Source organism: Lethenteron reissneri, chromosome 61 (assembly GCF_015708825.2).
Source record: "Lethenteron reissneri isolate LAM-NWPU_2019-01 chromosome 61, ASM1570882v1, whole genome shotgun sequence".
NCBI classification, from domain to species: Eukaryota; Metazoa; Chordata; class Hyperoartia; order Petromyzontiformes; family Petromyzontidae; genus Lethenteron; species Lethenteron reissneri.
Window position 1 is genome coordinate 432,880 of NC_083839.1, and position 13,311 is coordinate 446,190.

Sequence of the window (13,311 nt, forward strand, 5' to 3'; positions counted from 1 at the left end):
CGGGCAGAGCGCGGGCGGAGAGCGAGAGACGAAAGAACGACTTAACGAACGCGCGCGCTCTCTCGCTCGCTCGCTCGCCGCTCAGTTAAATGCGAGAGAAAGAGAGCGAGCGAGCGAGCGATAGCGAGGAGAGAGAGAGAGTAAATTGTGGCACGTTATATATTTATCTACGCGAACGGGCCCCCCATTATCGCGCAATTGTGGTGTAGAATTGTCGGCAAATGAACACGGATAACTTCACCCCCCCCCCAATTCATCCTCCTGCTCCTCGTTCCGTGGCCACTTTACATAAATTGTTGGCTCGGATCGTCTGCCCGGGGGCGCGCCTGGAAAATTATCTCCGTCTCGAGCACCGCAGTGACGGATGAGATCAGATGACCTCGGGCGACTTCAACCCAATTATTCGTGCACTCGCTCAGACGTCTTCTCGGCGTTGAGACATTGCCATTAATTTCGCGACGGCAGATTTGTTGTTGGTATCGTGGTGGTTGTTGTTGGTGGTGGTGGTGTTGTTTTAGAGCCGAATTACAGACGCATCCTACATTCATCATCGTCGTCGTCGTCATCATCGTCGTCATCATCGTCGTCGTCGTTATCATCGTCGTCATCGTCGTCGTCGTCATCGTCGTCATCATCATCGTCGTCATCGTCGTCGTCGTCATCGTCGTCGTCATAATCATCATCGTCGTCGTCATCGTCGTCGTCATAATCATCATCATCATCGTCGTCGTCGTTATCATCGTCGTCATCGTCGTCGTCGTCATCGTCGTCATCGTCGTCGTCGTCATCATCGTCGTCATAATCATCATCATCGTCGTCGTTATCATCGTCATCATCGTCGTCATCGTCGTCATCATCGTCATCATCATCGTCATCATCATCGTCATCATCATCATCGTCATCATCGTCGTCGTCGTCATCGTCGTCATTGTCGTCGTCGTCATCGTCATCATCAGCCGTGGTCTATCCACTGCTGGGTGAACGCCTCTCCATACCCTGCTTGCACAAGCATCTACAATATAATGTGTTTGCCTCTCTGCATACAGTTTACGTTTGTGCAAGATTTTACATTTCTCACGTGACGTGGTGGGGTTTTTTCGTGACAATTTCGATTCATGATAATTGTTTTTTTACCATACTATCTGGCAACAAAACTGACACTTTTTTTACAAGGAGTCATGTTTGCATAGACCACAATACTTGCAGTCATAATGCAAACAAAAACATAACTCTGATAAGAGTTATGTTTTTTGTTTGTGGTCTATGCAAACATGACTCCTTGTAAAAAAAGGTGTCAGTTTTGTTGCCAGATAGAAGGGTAAAAAAATTTTATCATATTTTTTACTGGCAAATGAGGTTCCAATGGTGTAAATTTCGATTCACTTAATTGTCCATAATAGAGTTTTTGGGGTTAGATCGCGTAAATATATGAATGTGTCGTTAAACCCGTCACCACCCGACACAGCCAACTAGTAAGGGTTGTCACGTAAACAGAACGTGGCCAATTCGTCACTAGTACAGCACCACCGCTTGTGTGTTGGAGAGCAAATCCACAACATTTACAATCTGAGTGTACGACGTTTCGCCAGTAATTACAACCAGCTTCATCAGGCGACATCCAGATTTGTGGAGAAGTCCATCTGTTTAGAGGCGTAGATGTGGTGACCGTTTTTTGTTGCTGATTTTTGTCATCTTAGCGACGCAGTTCAAGACGACCACACTTCTAATTGTAGTTATTGTTACTGATAGAGTGATCATGAGTCACGGTCTATCATAATTCTAATTGTAGTTATTGTCACTGATAGAGTCATCATGAGTCACGGTCTATCATAATTCTAATTGTAGTTATTGTCACTGATAGAGTCATCATGAGTCATGGTCTACCATAATTCTAATTGTAGTTATTGTCACTGATAGAGTCATCATGAGTCATGGTCTATCATAATTCTAATTGTAGTTATTGTTACTGATAGAGTCATCATGAGTCACGGTCTATCATAATTCTAATTGTAGTTATTGTTACTGATAGAGTCATCATGAGTCACGGTCTATCATAATTCTAATTGTAGTTATTGTTACTGATAGAGTCATCATGAGTCACGGTCTATCATAATTCTAATTGTAGTTATTGTCACTGATAGAGTCATCATGAGTCACGGTCTATCATAATTCTAATTGTAGTTATTGTCACTGATAGAGTCATCATGAGTCACGGTCTATCATAATTCTAATTGTAGTTATTGTCACTGATAGAGTCATCATGAGTCACGGTATATCATGATTCTAATTGTAGTTATTGTTACTGATAGAGTCATCATGAGTCACGGTCTATCATAATTCTAATTGTAGTTATTGTTACTGATAGAGTCATCATGAGTCACGGTCTATCATAATTCTAATTGTAATTATTGTCACTGATAGAGTCATCATGAGTCACGGTCTATCATAATTCTAATTGTAGTTATTGTCACTGATAGAGTCATCATGAGTCACGGTCTATCATAATTCTAATTGTAGTTATTGTCACTGATAGAGTCATCATGAGTCACGGTCTATCATAATTCTAATTGTAGTTATTGTCACTGATAGAGTCATCATGAGTCACGGTCTATCATAATTCTAATTGTAATTATTGTTACTGATAGAGTCATCATGAGTCATTGCCTATCATAATTCTAATTGTAGTTATTGTTACTGATAGAGTCATCATGAGTCACGGTCTATCATAATTCTAATTGTAGTTATTGTCACTGATAGAGTCATCATGAGTCATGGTCTATCATAATTCTAATTGTAATTATTGTTACTGATAGAGTCATCATGAGTCATTGCCTATCATAATTCTAATTGTAGTTATTGTTACTGATAGAGTCATCATGAGTCTCAGTCTATCATAATTCTAATTGTAGTTATTGTTACTGATAGAGTCATCATGAGTCACGGTCTATCACAATTCTAATTGTAGTTGTTGTTAATGATAGAGTCATCATGAGTCACGGTCTATCATAATTCTAATTGTAATTATTGTCACTGATAGAGTCATCATGAGTCACGGTCTATCATAATTCTAATTGTAATTATTGTCACTGATAGAGTCATCATGAGTCACGGTCTATCATAATTCTAATTGTAGTTATTGTTACTGATAGAGTCATCATGAGTCACGGTCTATCATAATTCTAATTGTAGTTATTGTCACTGATAGAGTCATCATGAGTCACGGTCTATCATAATTCTAATTGTAATTATTGTTACTGATAGAGTCATCATGAGTCACGGTCTATCATAATTCTAATTGTAGTTATTGTTACTGATAGTCATCATGAGTCACGGTCTATCATAATTCTAATTGTAGTTATTGTCACTGATAGAGTCATCATGAGTCATGGTCTATCATAATTCTAATTGTAGTTATTGTTACTGATAGAGTCATCATGAGTTACGGTCTATCATAATTCTAATTGTAGTTATTGTTACTGATAGAGTCATCATGAGTCACAGTCTATCATAATTCTAATTGTAGTTATTGTCACTGATAGAGTCATCATGAGTCACGGTCTATCATAATTCTAATTGTAGTTATTGTCACTGATAGAGTCATCATGAGTCATGGTCTATCATAATTCTAATTGTAGTTATTGTTACTGATAGAGTCATCATGAGTCACAGTCTATCATAATTCTAATTGTAGTTATTGTTACTGATAGAGTCATCATGAGTCTCAGTCTATCATAATTCTAATTGTAGTTATTGTTACTGATAGAGTCATCATGAGTCACGGTCTATCACAATTCTAATTGTAGTTGTTGTTAATGATAGAGTCATCATGAGTCACGGTCTATCATAATTCTAATTGTAATTATTGTCACTGATAGAGTCATCATGAGTCACGGTCTATCATAATTCTAATTGTAATTATTGTCACTGATAGAGTCATCATGAGTCACGGTCTATCATAATTCTAATTGTAGTTATTGTTACTGATAGAGTCATCATGAGTCACGGTCTATCATAATTCTAATTGTAGTTATTGTCACTGATAGAGTCATCATGAGTCACGGTCTATCATAATTCTAATTGTAATTATTGTTACTGATAGAGTCATCATGAGTCACGGTCTATCATAATTCTAATTGTAGTTATTGTTACTGATAGTCATCATGAGTCACGGTCTATCATAATTCTAATTGTAGTTATTGTCACTGATAGAGTCATCATGAGTCATGGTCTATCATAATTCTAATTGTAGTTATTGTTACTGATAGAGTCATCATGAGTTACGGTCTATCATAATTCTAATTGTAGTTATTGTTACTGATAGAGTCATCATGAGTCACAGTCTATCATAATTCTAATTGTAGTTATTGTCACTGATAGAGTCATCATGAGTCACGGTCTATCATAATTCTAATTGTAGTTATTGTCACTGATAGAGTCATCATGAGTCATGGTCTATCATAATTCTAATTGTAGTTATTGTTACTGATATAGTCATCATGAGTCACGGTCTATCCACTGCTATATAATAAACATATTGACTAAGAGCCTCTGTTTAGACTGAGAGACTATTGGGGAAAGTATTATTCGTGAGCAGCCTCTCACTCCCGCTTACTCATCCGCCCACCCACTCACCCACCAACTCACTCACTCACTCATCCACCCACCCACCCACCCACTCACTCATTCACCCACCCACTCACTCACTCACCCGCCCACCCACTCACCCACCCACCCACTCACTCACTCACCCACTCATCCACCCACCCACCCACTCACCCACTCATCCACCCACCCACCCACTCATCCACCCACTCACTCACTCACTCTCTCACCCACTCACTCACTCATCCGCCCACCCACTCACCCACCCACCCACTCACTCACTCACCCACTCATCCACCCACCCACCCACTCACTCATTCACCCACCCACTCACTCACTCACCCGCCCACCCACTCACCCACCCACCCACTCACTCACTCACCCACTCATCCACCCACCCACTCACTCACTCACCCACTCATCCACCCACCCACCCACTCACTCATTCACCCACCCACTCACTCACTCACCCGCCCACCCACTCACCCACCTACCCACCCACTCACCCGCCCACCCACTCACCCACCCACCCACCACACCGCAGGTCACATCACATTCACTCTCCTACTCATTTACTCACTCACCATTTACTCACCCATCCACTCACTCACCCACCCACCTACTCTCCCACCAACTTACTCACCATTTACTAACCCACCCACTCACCAACTCACCACATTGCAGGTTACATCACAGTCACTCTCCCACCCACCAACTCACTCACCCACCCACTCACCCACCCACTCACCGACTCACCACACTGCAGGTTACATCACATTCACTCTCCCACCCACTCACTCACCCGCCCACTCACTCACCCACTCACCCACCCACTCACTCACCCACCCAACCACCCACTCACCCACCCACTCACCACACTGCAGGTCACATCATATCCACTCTCCCACCCACTCACTCACCCACCCACTCAGTCACTCACCCACCCACTCACTCACCCACCCACCCACTCACCCATCCACCCACCCACTCACCACACTTCAGGTCTCATCACATTCACTCTCCCACTCACTCACCCACTCACCACACTGCAGGTCACATTACATTCACTCTCCCACCCACTCACCCACTCGTGACTGCAGGGATTCATCTTTTTGGTTCTTTCGGTAAAGTCACGTAGAATGGAAATAATAAAATAATAAAAATAAAACATTATAAAATAATTCTCACGACGTTTCGGCCACAACGCAAGTAGCCGTCCTCAGGTGTCGAGGAGACAGACCTGTTCTCCACCTGAGGACGGCTACTTGCGTTGTGGCCGAAACGTCGTGATAATTATTTTATTATGTTTTATTTTTATTATTTTATTATTTCCATTCTACGTGACTTTACCGAAAGAACCAAGAAGATAACAACTTTGTTACGCAAGCAGGCTTTTGTCCGGATAAGCGCATCGTAAAATAAATAAATACGTTTTGAACCGAAGAAATAGTGTGTCTTGGTTCTTAATGAACGGAAGAATGCGGACAGCCAGGCTCTATGATGGTCACCAAATGGTACCCCCCCCCCTCCTCCTTTCTCTCTGCCGATCCATTGTCAATCCAAACAGGCCATTAGTCCACTCATGTCTGCTCTACCACCTGCCCCCGTGTCTCACCCCCAGCACTTGCGTACGACAGCCTCAAAAAAATGAAACGGAGAACAACAACAAATCCATGAGGGCTGAATGTTTATTCTGAGGTTTATTTTCGATGTGTAGGTGCGGGGATGACACTCTCTCTCTCGCTCTGTGTGTGTGTTTGTTGTGCTATTGTTCTCTCGTGATGGGATTGTCTGTCCCTTTGCCAGATTTCAAGGATGCCCTTCTGTTGTTTGGGAGATCAAATGAAGGGGGCTCCAATTACGGTACACCACATCTCACTCGTTCCCCATTCATTCCATCCATTCCATTCATTCATCGTTATTTACCGTAATCGATTTCGCTTTCACCGATTTAACGCACCGCAAAATGAGCCCCCATCGCTTCCTCTCATGTATTTAATTCACATCGTCTCGTGTTAATTCTCTGCAGACAAGGCAAGGCGTCACACACGGATTGCGCGTGGTTAACGCATTGCAATTGAATGGCTGGTACTTGGTTTAAAAAGTGAACCGGGCGAATATTTTATGATTGCTACGATCGGTGATTGGGTTTCAGCAAAGATGTTCTGGGAATTATTTTGGCCACGCCAAATCCATTCTCGAATTATTTTACCCTCCCTGTACCCTATAATCCGGTTTATATCAATAAGGGAATATAGACATGGTACAATAATACAGGGTACAATAACATGCATGGGTGTACCTTATACCTTATACTCTCGTGGTAGTGCCTTATGCCGATAACCCATCCTTACTCCAAGGCAGCCTTAGCAGCGTTGTGGAATTATTGAGTGATCAATTAGGACCTGGCTGCAATAATTAAATGAACAAAAATAATATAAATTTTCTGCCGTTCTGTATTCTTGGTTCTTTCGGTAAAGTCACGTAGTGAGAATTTTATTGTTTTATTGTTTGATATTTTTTTATTTTATTATTTCCCTTCTACGTGACTTTACCGGAAGAACCAAGAATATGAATCGCTGCAGTCACGAAAGTTTGACATCAAAATTTTTGCCGTTTGTTAAATTTATTTCTGGGCGAAATCTCCCGCGTGGAATTGTGGTCAACGGGTCCTGCTTGGCCATCCTTCACCACGCTGGTCAGTGCACAGGTTGGTGGAACATTTATTTTTGATAATGGTGGTCGTTAGCCGCGTCCAGGAATTGAACTATACCGGCTGGGTTCATGATGCAGGGCACCAATTTCTGGGCCAGCGCTCCCCCCCCCCCCCCGTCCAGCTTGCAACGACACGGTGAATCAGGGGTCGGGAACCTTTTTGACTGGGAGAGCCATAAAAGCCAAATAATTCTAAATATATTGCATTGAGAGCCATATAGTATTTTTTAACGTATAATAAATTAAATATGTCTTACTTTTAATGTGACTTCTGGTGCTGCGTGGTTTTGCTGATGGCCTTGTAGTCTGGTTCGTACGTGGTGAGGTTGAGCTTCATGCAGGGCGTGACCCGTGAAATTTATCTTCAAAACTAATTTCTGTTTACTTTAAAATGACACAGTATTATTAAACAATATCACAAGTATTTTAAAATCAGTTCCAAACTGATTTTTTATTTTTTAATTATTATTATTATTTTTTTCAACTCAAAATTGTCTGGGAGCCATTTGCCGTCACTGGAAGAGCCATATATGGCTCGCGAGCCATATATGGCTCGCGGTAAATAAAAACACACCGCTTCTTGCACACACGCGCAATTCTTACGCATGTATCGTGAACTTAAAAGTCAATACGAATCGATACACCCTCACACCTCTAATGTGTCCTGTGTAGAAAATAGTACAAACCACAGATGCTGCCAACGTGCGATGATTTATACGCACACTGAACTTGCAATCACCGGTTTGATTCTAAACTTAAACTATATACTTCCATTTGAAGCTTTCGTGGCTGCAGGGATTCATCTTCTTTGTTCTTTCGGTAAAGTCACGTAGAAGGGAAATAATAAAATAATAAAAATAAAACATAATTAAATAATTCTCACGACGTTTCGGCCACAACGCAAGCAGCCGTCCTCAGGTCTGTCGGAAAGACGCTGTCTTTCCGACAGACCTGTTATTATGTTAAAATTTTATTATTTTATTATTTCCCTTCTACGTGACTTTACCGAAGGAACCAAGAAGATTAAACTAAATACGTTTTAATTTTACCAGATAAGGCCAACTGAACTATACAATGTAGCTCTGTTTCAGAAGTGACCTGTCTATCACAAACGATAGCTTAACGAAGTGGCTTATCAACATCACGCGGAAATTTTCTAAGAAGCCAACTACTCGAAACGCGTGACGTTGATTTTAAAGTGTGGAGGGAAAAACCCGGAGAACCCGGAGAAAAATGCACACGACCACGGGGAGAGAGCGAGAGACACACAAACTCCAAATATACAACAGGCGTCAGGGTCCAGATCGAACCCACGACCTCCTGTATACCGGGCGAGGTAGTTAACATCTCCTAGCCACCGTGATGATGATGAGAGAGAGAGACACGCAGACTCCAAATATACAACAACAGGCGTCAGGATCGATTTGAAGTTTCCGTGACTGCAGGAATCCATACTCTTTGGTTCTTTCGGTAAAGTCACGTGGGTATAAAATAAAACAAAATAAATTAAATCACCACGTTTCGGACGCAACACAAGCGTCCGTCATCAGGTGGGATAACCACAGCAATAGAAACAATTGCTGAAGTGGGCAAAAGGGCTGCTGTAACAAGAGGCTATATAGGTAAGAGAAGGGGGAGGAGCGATAGAGAGGGGGGTGTGGGGTAGGAGGAGGGGATTAGGAAACGAGCAAGGGAATGCTGGGGGGGGAGTGGGCGAGGCTGGGAGTGGGCAGGCGACCGGACGGACCCCCTAGAGAACCCAGGCGCATCACGAACCCGTGCGCCAGGGAGCGACCCACACCACGGTACAAACACGCATTGATAGCTACCAGGGACAATGCCCCCCAACCCCTACCACCACCTATTTTGGGGCAGGGTGTACTCACGATTGTAAAATGTTGTGGATTTGCTCTCCAACACACAACCGGTGGTTCTGTACTAGTGACGAATTGGCCACGTTCTGTTCACGTGACAAACCTTTACTAGTTGGCTGTGTCGGGTGGTGGCGGGTTTAACGACACATTTATATATTTACACGCGACCTAACCCAAAAAAAACCTATAGGTTGTTGTTCGTTTGTTAACGCGTGGTACGAATTGAACGCCATGAATGAATGCAGCATTGCAACTTGAAGGAAGGGAGGAAGGAAGCAAGGGGTACATCGATTTATATTTGAATGAATGACCGTCACCCGGGTCGAACTCCATCAGCGCAGCGCGCGACACGAGGCCCGCTGAGAAGCATCAGGGCGGAAGGTGTGCGGCCGTTTGTCGACGCGTGCGTCCCCTCGCTAATGGCAACTTGGCCCCAACGAAGAGTCTGCATTGCCTACTACCTGGGAGATCTTTGTCCGTGTTTTGTGGGATGGAGCGGAAGCAAAGGTTGCCACCCGTCTCAGTTTGACCCGGACAGTCCGGCGTTAATTGGGCAACTGCATTCTTTCCGGAGGCGGTGATCGCTTTATACCAGCGGTTATAAAAGTGTGGTCCACACACCACCAGTGGTTCTCAGAGCGTGGTCCTCACACCACCAGAGGTTTGTGACGTCCTCCAGGGTAGCCCACGGTGGCTGTGATGCAAACGCAGCTTGGTCCGGACAATAATGACAACGTTCATTATACCTTCTGTTTCGGACATCAATTAATATTTGACTCGTGATATTTAATAAACTACCACTGATTCAACTACCCTAACCTTTGATTTAAAGCTTTCGTGACTGCAGGGATTCATATTCTTGGTTCTTTCGGTAAAGTCGCATAGAAGAGAAATAATAAAAGAATATTAATATAAAACAATAAAAATTCTCACGAATTGCCCGATGATGCTGGATGCAATTACCAGCGAAACGTCGTACTCAAATTGTAAATGTTGTGGTTTCACGCTTCAACACACCGGTGGGCTAAAGCAGTGAGCTATTTGTCTTTTGTCAACGTGACACTTTTTTACTGATTGGTCGTGTCGGGTGGTGGAGGGTTACGACACATTTATAAATAACGCGATCTAAACCCAAAAACGTTGATTATGGAATTGATACCTTGAAAACATTTAGCGAGGGGCCCTTGAAAGTGCGGGGCCCGTAGCTACTACATATGTAGCTACATATGTAGTAGCTACTACATATGTATCTACTACATATGTATCTACTACATATACTACATATGTATCTACTACATATGTAGCTACTTGTGCTCCTACGATAATCTGGCTCCGTCGAAGAGTGCAATCACAATGATCTCTCAATCACCGACACGAACGAAACACCGCTCCCTCGCCGCTGAACCGTTTCGCACACAGAGCCGAGCGGAACAAAACCAATCAACCAACAAAAAACCCAACCGTGATCCTTCGCCGAAACTTCTGCCGTGTGACAGCAGGCGGTGAAAGGAAGAAGCGGTCCCGTCCCAAGTGTCACGCTGATTTAAAGGCGTCTCGTGAAGACTTTTGGCCCCGGGAGCTCGCGCGCGCGTGCGTCCGGCGGTCTGAAGTCCCCCTCAACTGTTTGTCGCGTCCGTTTGACGCCGACTAATTGTGACATCTTGTCGCGTTGCTTTTGTTTCGTTTGTTTTGTGGCGACGGAAAAAGCACCCCCTGGGATCCGTAGGGGGGGGGGACTTCAACCGAGGCCAGGGTGTGATGAGCTTGATGGGCGACACTGCAAAGGAGCGATCCTGTAGAATGTTTACTTTCTTTATTTCTATCTTATACTTCTCAACACCGAACAACTTTTTGTTCAAATTTGAAAAAAGGTATCAGTAATCCAAGCGTGGTTAGTAACTCTGTATCTATCATACCTTCAACAGAATATTTATTCTGGAGGAATCCGACGAGCTATAATGCTCTTTGTCAAAGATGCCCGGTAGATAGTGCTGTTTGTGGCTGGTTCGCTTGACGTCTGGATTATTTGGGCCTGTGCTCAGCAACCTTGATAGAAGTACAAACGTATGAATAGTTGAAACATGGCTGAGATAAATCTGGTAGATGAGAGGGAGACAAGAGAGAGAATAACAGTCACGGTGACCGTGATATCAAAGGGAACTGGAAGGGTCTTTGAAATTCAAGACGTCTGCCTGTCTGGCGAAAGCAACTACGTGGTGACATGTTAACTACCTCGCCTGGTATACAGGAGGTCGTGGGTTCGATCCCGACTCTGCCTCCCGCTGTATATTTTTAGTTTGCGTGTCTCTCCGTGGTGAGATGTTAACTACCTCGCCTGGTATACAGGAGGTCGTGGGTTCGATGCCGACCCTGACTCCCGCTGTATATTTTTAGTTCGCGTGTGTCATTCTCTCTCTCCGTGGTGAGATGTTAACTACCTCGCCTGGTATACAGGAGGCCCTGGGTTCGATCCCGATCCTGCCTCCCGCTGTATATTTTTAGTTTGCGTGTCTCTCTCTCTCCGTGGTGAGATGTTAACGACCTCGCCTGGTATACAGGAGGTCGTGGATTCGATGCCGACCCTGCCTCCCGCTATTTATTGTAAGTTTGCGTGTCTCTCTCTCTCTCTCTGTGGTGAGATGTTAACTACCTCGCCTGGTATACAGGAGGTCGTGGGTTCGATTGCGACCCTGTCTCCCGCTGTATATTTTTAGTTTGCGTGTCTTTCTCTCTCCGTGGTGAGATGTTAACTACCTCTGGCAACAAAACTGACACCTTTTTAAAATGCTTACCCCGAGCTCTCATACTCTGATGGTGCATTGTCTTTGAGTTGTGTGCCTTTTGGCGTCATCTGGTCCAACACCATGTGAGACTCGGCTCTAAGAAAGCTGTCTCGGGTGTGGAACAATCAATTTCAAGGGCAGTGCATACATTATCAGAGTTGTCTTTTTTGTTTGCATTCCGACCGCAGGTATTGTGGTCAATGCAAACATGACTTCTTGACTGATGCTCCTGCTGTTGTGGAGTGACTCATGCAGCCAGCTACGTCGTTTATTGTGAAAATTCGGTCACAGTTCCTATGATCACTGTTTCATTGCTTTTATGGCTTTATTTTGGTGATTTTTAAAAAGTTTTTCGGTTTGGCCATGTTTGTTTGTTGTAGTACAGAGTTAGACTGATGGCCTTAATCTAAGTTGTCTTGTGGTTGTTGTTGTTTGACTTGCATCCCACTGGGATTTTTGCACACAGTGTTGGTGTACGGTGCTTTTTCTGCAATATTTTGCTGTCTTTTCTTGGATTTTCTGTTTGCACATAGTCACTTTAAGATGTTTTCTTGTTCATGTTTTTGTTTTTTTGTTTGTTGCGGTTGCACCCGATTCAAGAGCCGAATGGCTCACAGGGCTATACCTAATAAATGAAAAATGAAAAAAATTAAAAACTTGTAAAAAAGGTGTCAGTTTTGTATAAACATCGTCACTGCGGGAGACAAAGGCGGCCGGGCATGGTGCTGGCCACCGCACCCCCTTCGTCTACAGCGCCGGCCTCAATAGGTGCTGCTGCTCGCTGACAGCCCTTGCCCCAACAGTCTGTTAGAGGCTATACGGGGGATCTTTGTCTTTGCCGTGCCCGGGGCGACTTCAGCACATGGCACCGTGGGGCATCGCGAGTGATGAGTCGGAGTTTCATCGCCGCGGGCTGCAGCAGTGCGCTGTGTTTGACCTTTTCAGCAAGCACGGTCTGAAGACGGCCGTTTGCTGTCAGAGGGTGTCAACCTTCAAGGTACAGAGAGAGGAGGAAGGAGGAGGAGGTAGGATGTGGGGGAGGCTGACGCAGAAAGAGAGAGCAAGAAGATAGACCCAGGATTGATCTTCGCCGTGGAGAAGCACGTGACGTGTCTGTCTCTGCAAGCACGTGCGCGCATGCTCCGGCCGCCCTTGCAAATGTGTCTCAGTGCAGGGTGTATTATCATCTGGTTAGATACAGGATGCAGGCAGGCTGGCTGGCTGACACGTACAAATATATTTTTTTCAACGCGAGCATAATTTTTTCATGTCCCATTGGACGCGGGGTTGGCAAATCGTGGAGAGAGTAAGAGGAGCGATATTTTTGAATGGGAAAT

At 44.0% G+C, this 13,311-nt stretch overlaps 1 protein-coding gene across 1 annotated transcript in view; it reads left to right on the plus strand.

Annotated features, from left to right (window-relative positions):
• Positions 1 to 11,039: 11,039 nt before the first annotated feature.
• Positions 11,040 to 13,311, plus strand: part of LOC133358213 (116 kDa U5 small nuclear ribonucleoprotein component) — a 44,429-nt gene continuing 42,157 nt past the window's right edge. The window contains exon 1 of the mRNA XM_061576456.1: positions 11,040 to 11,062. The gene's annotated coding sequence lies outside the window, so the exon portion shown is untranslated. The remainder of the gene's footprint in view (positions 11,063 to 13,311) is intronic.